The sequence below is a fragment of the Phoca vitulina genome, unplaced genomic scaffold (assembly GCF_004348235.1).
Source record: "Phoca vitulina isolate PV1807 unplaced genomic scaffold, GSC_HSeal_1.0 scaffold9, whole genome shotgun sequence".
NCBI classification, from domain to species: domain Eukaryota; kingdom Metazoa; phylum Chordata; class Mammalia; order Carnivora; family Phocidae; genus Phoca; species Phoca vitulina.
In genome coordinates this window covers 7,732,799-7,742,363 of record NW_022589712.1, presented here as the reverse complement: position 1 = coordinate 7,742,363, position 9,565 = coordinate 7,732,799, and positions in this window count along the sequence as shown.

The window sequence follows — 9,565 nt, the reverse complement described above, 5'->3', positions numbered from 1 at the left end:
AAGAAAGAAAGAAAGAAAGAAAGAAAGAAAGGAAGGAGAAAGAAAATGAAAATATTTTAGTCCTGCCTCGTGGATGAAGCATCTCAGGAACAATGTGCTCAGAAATTCTACATCCATGTAATGTTCCTTTTCCTGTTTTATTTTTTTATTTGGGTGGTGGCGGTATGCCTTTTGCCCCCTTTCCTTCTGGAAGCTTTTAGAACGATTTGATTCTACAAATGTTATCTTGTAAATCAAGTTGCCCTGCTATGGTCTTTTGACGATACGTTCTTCACCACCTTCATAATATATCAGTACCATGAGAGCACAGATAGACATGAAGCCGAATTTGGCGATTGTGCCATCAGATACTGTAGTGTGTAAGGGAAGAGCAGAGGAATGGATCACACAGGTGTATGCTGGAGTGGGGGCATAAAGACTTCCATTATGGCGCGGCCCTCCATGATTTAGCTCCAGAGGCACAGGGTAGGCCTGAAGCAATGGACTATTCTAGATAGTTCATAGGAATCCCACCCTGGCACCGTAGAAGGGTGTTGGGAAGTGGTTTTGTGCAAAGTTGTAAGGATAATTAATTCAAAGTAAGTCATTTTCCACTTGAAAGAGTGGCAAAACCTGAGGAAAGAAAGAAAGAGAGATCATCTCCGCACACTATTAGCAAGTTGAATAACTTCTGAGATGTGTATTCTTATTGAGTTCAATTCATTAAGTATTTACCCACCACCTACTGTGTGTTGGATTCCTTTAAGTTTATATAAAAGGTACATATCACAGTCTCTACCTAAAGGAAGTCCAGGAAATTTCTGCATCTAAGATTTGTGAAGATTTCTGCTGCACTTGTTGCCAACACAAGGACATCAAAGTAAGATGGAAGATAAATCTAATTTCCTCAGCTCTGCCCAGTGTGGGGGCCTGCAGCCGAGATCCACTCAAGTGGATCCACTCAAGTCCCTTAGAGGTAAGTTATGAACACCCCGGGAGGTCCACCTCACCAGGAGAGTGAGGCAGAGATCCCCCGCTCCATGCCACCTGCACCCACCTTGTCTGAAGAAGCTGTGATCAGGTTACAACTTTCCAGGCGACATGCTTTCACAATGCGTGAACTTTATGTTGCTGGCCTAACATTTGCATCTGTCACTTTTCCCTACTGACTGTCCCCCTTCCTCCAACCCCAGCAGAGTTCGTCCCAGCCCAGAATTTCCCCTCCAGGACCAGTCATTCTAAGACAGCTCATGCCTTTTACCATGACCATCGCTGAGTATCCCCAATAAGACCATGTATTTCAAAATGAAACTAGTCAAAAATTAATGAATCCATTAAGGGTTCAAACAAAGTCTACCTTCATGGTTGCAAGGATTCTAAGCAAGTTTTTCCTTGCCCTTGAGGTCAATTTGCAAACTGCTTTTACTGTGTTAATTTATTAGGGCATATCAGCTCGGAAACATTGTCCTCATTAATCTGAAGGTGGTTTTCATTTCTGTATCCGACCTTTTCTTTCAAATTTGTTAGCCTTTGTTCCTTAGTCTCTGGGACTATGGAATGAGCTACTTATCAGCTCTCAGCTCCCGTAAAGAGATAGCAGGGCTACTCAGTTAGCACAGGGGTTAAAATGTAACCTGTCCGGGCGTACTGTCTAAGTAAGACCTCACTAATTCAGTGTTCAGCAAGGTGATATTTTCTTAATTGAATTGTGCTTGCGGAAATCAAGATGCTTATTCATTTTTGAAAAACAAATTAGTCTTTATTGGATACCTCCTCATTAGATTTGTTATCTGCTTAAGAAAATATTAACAGAGAAGAAGATAGTCACTCTCAGATAATTTACCAGCCCCCACTGAGTCAGCACTAGGATTCTCCAGAGATTTAGGCAAGCGTCCTTTCTGCTCTGAGGTCCAGATTCACTACAGATCAAACAAAGAGAGAAACCAGATCGTCTTTCTATCCTTAAAATTCATTATTGTTTAACCTAATCCTCATAAAAGTCTTTTTTTTCATAGTACTTGAAAGGAACAGGACCTGTAGAAAACACTAAAATATTTTAAGAAAAAATAAGTATATATAAAAACTGGTGAAATCTGAGCTAGGTCTGTGGACTAGTTCATTACACTATACCAACAGCAGTTTCCTGGTATTGATAATGAACTTTGGCTATGTTAAGTTCTTACCTTTGGAGGAGCTGGGTGCTGGGTAATGGGGATACCAAACCTCTTAGCATTACTTTTGTAACTTCTTATTGTTTATAATCATTTCAAAATAAAAAGTAAAAATATCTATTTATGCATATACATATATATTAGTATATATGTTGATATATTTGTATACATATGTATATATTTGTATGTACGTTTATATATTTGGCTATATGTGTACATATTTGGATACCCGTGCATACATATTTGGGTATGTATGTATATATTTGGATATACGTGTACATATTTGGATATATATATGTATATATTTAAGAGGACTCAGGATGATGTAAATGCTTCCATAATATTAAAAAGAACTCTCGAAGTACAGAAATTTGTCCAGGGAGAATCTAAAGGTATAGAGTTCTAAATAAGAGTACAGAACTCAATCTTTGGCTGATTTCTGTGAGAGCAGGGGAAGTGGAAGTGGGATGGGAGAGGCCCCCTCCTCCAAGGCCAGACAATTATTAAGGCCTGGCTGAGCTACCTGGCTGAAGCAGCCCTGCATGTGGGTTTGGAATGCAGAGGCTGGAGGAGTCTAGCCTCCCAGGTGCTCAAGGGACAGCCACTACCTCTGCACACAGGTAAAACACCACCCAAACAGAATGGACCCCACATAATGACGCCTCCCTCACCTCCCACTCAGCCCCACCAACTCCACAGTCCAGTGGAGGCGAGGCATGGGAAGGTCCCTGAGTGAAGCATGAAGTTGGGGTGGAGGGCTGGGGTTTCAACGAAAGGGAACGTTGCTCTGTGCAATCCTCCTGGGTAAAGCCTTTCCAGTGTCTGCAGTTGCTGAGAGCAGGGCAAACGAGGGAATAAGACAGGAGCCCTGCTCTCAGGGAGTTGTCCACCTAATGGACACGGGGCCAATGTGCATCTGTAAGTTGGATCGTAGAGTAGTGTGGTGGGTGCTCAGACCTGCTGAGGTCCAGTTTCCCTGGAGCAGGCAGAGCGACACCTCGCCTCGTCTTGAAGTGTGAGCTCACACTTCCCAGAGGGAGTGACCTGGAGGACAAGTAGGAGGGATGAGAAGCGGCGAGAAGGAATGAATGTGCCAAGTCCCAGAGGCAAGAGGTCCAGGCAGCTGAAAATAATTTAGGCTGGAAGGGGGAACTGGTGGCTAGTTGAGGGGGGTCCAATCCTGCTGGCCTCTTACACTGCACAAGGGGTTCCGTAGCCGACAGACAGCAGGGACCACTGTAGGGTTTTAGATTGGAAGAATGGCACCCTCCTGCGTGCACCGTGGCAGAGGATTGTAAGAAGCACGGGGGTCCGAGTGGGGGGACAGAGGGGTCTGAAAGAAGGCAGCGGAGAAAGAGAAAAGCGACTGGATTAGGGAGATAATTAGAAAGCAGAATGGAAGGGATTTTGTGACTGACTGACTGAGTCTGGGTATGAAATCACGGCTGGTGCCCGCATTTCTGTGCTGGGCATCTGGTAGACAGCAGTGTCATTCATTGAGTAGGCACTCGGAGCGGGGAGTGAGACGAGTTTGTTCGCAGACATGTTGCATTTGGGAACTTGCGAAAGTCCAAGGGGAAATTTCCATAAGTAACTGGGTATTTGGGTCGAGAGCAGGCATTGTCACACTGTACCCCGCGTTTTTGTAAATAATGTGACATTGACAGACAGCCACGCCCACCACTTGACTGTTGGCTATGGCCTCATTTGCATGACAACAACGCGTGAGTCAGAAGGAGGCGGGAAAGCGCTGGGCTGGGGATGTAAGATCTGGGGTTGCAGCAGATGCATGGCATTGACGTGAGGGGAGCGGGGTGAGAGCGCCCTGAAAGATGAAAGCGGGCCTGGACAGACGCCTGAACCGCGCGAGTACCCAGAGATAGAGACGTCTCTCCAGGTAACCGGGACCGGTTAGCTGGAGAGAACCGACCGGAGGTTCCGAGAAGCCAAGGGAAGGGAGGGCTTCTAAAGGTGGGAGTGGCCAACTGTGCTGAGCTCACGGTCCGGCCCCCCACAAAGTTCACTCTGTCCACTGCTGCCACCAGATAGGTAAGAAACCCAGGAAAACGGCATATTTTTATCAAATTCATGAGCCCCCTCTGTAATACTCTTTCCCTGTGTATTTTTTGATTGAATCCTGACACAGTAATGGTTTTAGAACATCAGATTCTATGACAGAATAAAAAAATAATTCATTCTTTCCCTTACATTTTATTATTGATAGACTGTAAAAGTTTCAGCTTCCATAGCTTATTATTAATAATAAAAGATAAATTTTCAGGATGACAGTCAAATTTAGGAAAGCCTCTGTTGAACTATTTTTAGGTATGAGCTGTAAGATTTGGAACAATTCCCACAGACGCTCTTCTAGTTTTGCATTTCACATCTGCATATCATATAGCACATTGTCCTGATACAATCCACGTCCTGCACATTCCTGTTGCACCACCAAACCAGCACAGTGGTTGTTTGGAATATTCTGGAAGCTATTTACACTGGGACAGCCAGTACCAACATACACAGAAGGGACTCCGTAGCACACAAATACACCACACTGAGCCCAAGTTAAATAAACCCCAACTAAGTTTGTCTTAGCTGAATCCCCAAAATGCCCACAGCCACTCTAATGCCATTTAACTTGAAGAGACAGAGGGGAAGTTAGGGTGGAAAGAGATAGAAATTTTAACCAATTGTGGCTAAAATAGCTTACTTTTGCGAATTTTACAAAAGCATATGATCACATGAATACATTGCTAGGGCCCTTCCAGAGCCTTCTAGGGGCCTGCTAAAATTATTTATTGCTGTGGAATGAATCACCCCCAAGCATGGCAACTGACAATAACAGCAATTATTTTATCATCTCTTATAGTTATGTAAGTTGACTGGGCTCAGCCAGGGGGTCCTCTCACTTGGGGTCGCCCCAACATTGCAGTCAGATGGTGGCTAGGGCCATCTCAACGGTGTCCTCACTCCCCTGTCTTCTAGTGCATCCTGCCTGTCACTGGGACCTTAGCTGGGACTACGGGCCAGAGCACCTGTAGCTTCTCCATGTATCCTGGGCTTCCCGGCTGTGTGGCAGCTGGGTTCCAAAAGAATCAGGCAGAAGTTTTATCTCCTTTGGGACCTAGCTTGGAAAGTCACATGCGTCACCACCATCATGGTCACAGGCCTGCCCAGACTCAAGGGGGGAACACATAGACCCTACCTGTCAATGGGAAAAGTGTCCACCTCACACTGTAAGAAGAGCGTATGTGATGGGCAGTCCTGTTGCCGCCATCTTGGAAAACACGGTTTGCTGCAGGGGCGCACAGAAGTATGGGACCCTGCAGCTTGAGCTTTGTTGGTTTCATTGTCAATCTGGATCTATTTACTTGTGCTGCCTAATTTAGCTCTTTCTATAGCTTATCAAAAGTGCTTTGCTAAAACTCTTCCCTCTCCCACCTAGACACAGATCAAATTCTTACAGTTTGCCCAAATAGCTTCAGGCACATCTGCTTCTACTGAAGATAGAGCTAGGGCTTTGTCCTCACCCACCCCCTGCTAAGTGATGTCAAAACACCCAATATCATTGTGTCTTTGTTAGGTAAAGGGGCTTGTTTACTGTGAGTGACCCACAGGGAAGAAGTTCCAATCTGTCATTGCACACAGAAAGGGAGGCTTTTGCTCATTAAGAAGAGAACACCCCACACGCATTACATTAAGTCAGGGTTATAACAACACAGAGTTTCTTGGGGGATCCAAAGTGTTGCAATCTTTAATTATCATAAACATGAAATCCTTTCGCAAAGCATACTGAAGTATGTGCTTTTTGGCACTGTTCAGGGTTGGAATGGGCTTCTGGCATTAGCCCCTGATTCTGTCTTGTCAAAAGTCCCTCCAACCTGACATCATGGTGTTGGGGTAGACCTCTGGTATAAGGTCCTTTCCCCCTTTATGGTACATTCTCTCTCAGGCAGCCTGAGTGATTTCCCACAAATTGGTCACCCCTTTATATCCTTAAACTTCAACAGGCATTAGAGTGTGGCTGTCCCAGTATTTTTCTCTCAGGGAGCTCCTCTGTCCCCAGGTCAATCGGTGAGGACAGGGAAGGAAGTGAGGACAGGGTAGGAGGGTCTCCCGGCTCCCCATTTGTATTCAAGTCCCAGTTGTAAATCCTTTGGAGGACACCCAAATTCTCTTCCTTAGTGCTGTGGGAGCTCCAATTCCTACCCAACCTAAATGTCCCTTTATAAGGATAAGGACTGAAAAATGTTCATTGAGCTTAGCAACGAGGGGGTCATCAGAGTGGTGGGAGCAGAAGCTAGGCCACAGCTGAAGCGCTGGTGGCAGATAAAATGGAAACGACCTGCAGACAGCTCTTTCAGGAACCAGGGCCATGATGAATTGTGGGGGAAGATGCAGCGTGGGAGCTGGAGGGAGCCGTGGGGCGAAGGCCTCATTGCAGGGCTGACGGGAGAGCACGTGGGTAATGAGGAGGCCAGAGCAGAGGGCGCTGACTGGAAGTACCAGAAGAGGCTGGGAGCCAAGCGCCAGCAGAGGGAGAATCGTGACCTGGTGGCGGGGAGTTTGCTGTCTCCACCACAGGAAGCAGAGTGAGCCCCTTCAGGGTCCTAGTTCCTTCCCAGAGGAGAAGGAGCATGCAGGGGCAGGCCGAGGCAGGAGATGAGAGGAGGTCAGAAGTCTTGAGCCAGTCAGTCCATGAGGAGGTTCGCGGAGAGGAACCCCAGGGCTGGCCGCCCAGAGATGTGGTCTGGACTCTGGAGACTGCGACCCCTCGCACCTCTCAGGAGGATGTGGCATCGCTTCTTTGGATCACATCCTCATGGGTGCCCTAGCCCAGTGGGCAGGTCAGTTATCTGGTTTCCAGCACCTTCATCCCTGCTGGAAACGTCTCCTGGGCCTGCCTGAGCTGCTCTGATTGAATCTGGGTTGGGGGAGTGGAAGCAGCTCAGAGGAAAGTGACAGTAAATTTGGTTTTGTGTGGTTGGCAGGAGTGACAATGATTTAGTTTGCTAATGACTATGTTGTCTTTGGCTCTCCTCAGGACTCGTTTCTCGGCCTGGCCCTTGAAGGCATCTGCACAGCAAGCCCTGGCGGGAGGGACGATAAGGTGGAGAATTAGATTGGGGTCAGATGACTGGGGAGGGTGTTTGCTAAATACCGTGAGTTTCCACCTCAGGGCCGTGACTTAAGGTAGGGCACGCTACGAACGTGGGGAGTTCTGGGTTCCTCGAAAAAGAAAAGGTTATCATGTGTGGAGAAAAGGAATTAGGGTCCTTCCCTTTGTAGGCTCATCTGACCTTCATAAAAGAATAGTTTCTCTGGTGCTTAGTCTTAGAGCGTGCATCAAAAAGTAGTTCCCTGGATTTTTAACCCTTTTCTGAGTCACTCCAACCTGGCTTCCTGAGTCCCTAAGGGTGGCCAGAGAGAAAAAGAAATCTGCTACGTTGGCATTCCAATTCAGTAACTTGTATGGATATTGTCTTGAAAGGATATATATACATAAGGGATCGCTACCCAGTATCTCACGGCAGTCCTCCCATCAGGCGTCTCTAGCCCAGTTCCTTCCAGAATCCTTCCCTGTCACCAAGGAGTGCCAGATGATTGCAAACACTGTTGAGTTTCATTTGACCAATTTTACAAGGCCAAGTGCCATATCTGAATAGCTCTAAGTGCTAAAAGGTTCTTGCATTTGGTTTCTCTGAGAAGCCTTTCCGCCTGTCCAGGCCATAATCCACAGTGATCACCACTGATAGTCCTTGAGACCCTTCCTCAGAAATGACTGAGGACGCAGACAAAGTGTTATAGACAGTCGCCGACCTTCCTATCACAGAGTTCGGACACTGGCAGTTTGCTAACAATTAACCTTCTGCTAAGCGAATAGCTGGAAAAGTGAAATAAGACAAAGAGGTTAATATTACCTCAGGGGACAATGAAGCATTGGCGGGTGGTCTAAACATATCCTTTAAAAACATTTATTTTACTAGTAGCTACCACTTACTGCAGACTTGTCCACTCCGCACTGGGCACAAACAACTCTGTGAATTAAATACAGTATGACCCCACATCATGAAATGATTCCCATATTCTTCTCTATTATAATTATTGCCATTTTGCAGATCAGGGCATTGAAACTCACTTGCCCAGCCTTAGGCCGGTGGAAATAGGCAGAGCCAGGTTCCCACCCAAGTATGTGGGTCTCAAGTGACTGCTTTTAATTCCTGCATCACAATGTATTTGGGGGAAGAAGGAACAGCAGTGGTAACAACAAGGATACTAACAACACCGAGTCCTGGCTCTGTCCTAAACACTCTGCAAACGGTATTTCATTTACTCTTCATTCTGATCCTAAGAAGGAGGGACTGTTATTATCATTTGCATTTTGCTGACAAAGAAATGAGGAGAGGTTCCCAAGCGGTCCGGTGTCACACCGCTAGTGAGGCTGGATGGGGCAGGGACTGACAGGGCCTTGAATGCCGTAGCCAGACCCTTCCGCCTCACCGCCGCAGAAAGCCTCCAGCGGCTCATCATCACACAGCCATCGAGCACAGCGCCCAGAATAAGCATTTATGGAGCCCCTACTGCATTTGCTGAATTCTGTGACCATCCCGGAAGGCCTAGCCATGAGGCAAAGCCAAGGACTGGTAGACAAAGCAGAATCCGAACCAGGGTCCACTGCCTAAAGCATGCTGCCTAGACCGACTTACTCTTGGGCCACCGCCGGGGGACTGTCTCCCTGGGTCGGCACATTTCAGTTTCTTGTATTGACTTTGCCACTTGGTTGTGCAGAGTTCGGTTTGCTTTCCGTTTTTAGGATGAACATCCCCAGGCCAAGTTTAACTCCTGGAGGACACACGCTGCTCATTTTATTTCTATTTTATATCCCCAAACCTACAGAGGGCGTGTTGGTGCTCAAGTGAAAACCTGATCAGTTGAATGAAACGTGCCTTTTTCCATCTCCTTCCTTATTGATTGCTCATCTCCATAAATGCCTTTAAGGGCCATCATCAGTTCGATGCGGCCAACGACTACTAGGCAAGGAATCAGCCTATATTTTCTTTTCCTAAGAAAACTTTGTAAGCCTGATTTTGCAGAGGCTTGCTCGCCGGGAGAGCCGGTAAACCATAGGAGGTAAAGTATATTATGTTGCATGCCCCATGTGGAAAGTCGGCTTCCCGCTAGAGCTTGGAATTTCCAGAGACGCAGCACGGACCCTTGCTCCCCCTGGGCGCCCCCGGCGCCTGGGGCCACAGCTCTGCCGCCTGGAGACTTCGCTCCAACCCCCAGAAGCGCAGCCCGCCTTCACTCTCCGCGCGCCTTGGAAGCGCTCTGCTTTCTGGAACGCTGCTGAGCAAATTCCGCAAAAGCGCGCACCGACGAGGGCCGGCAGGGGGCAGCAGACCCCACCGTTTCCT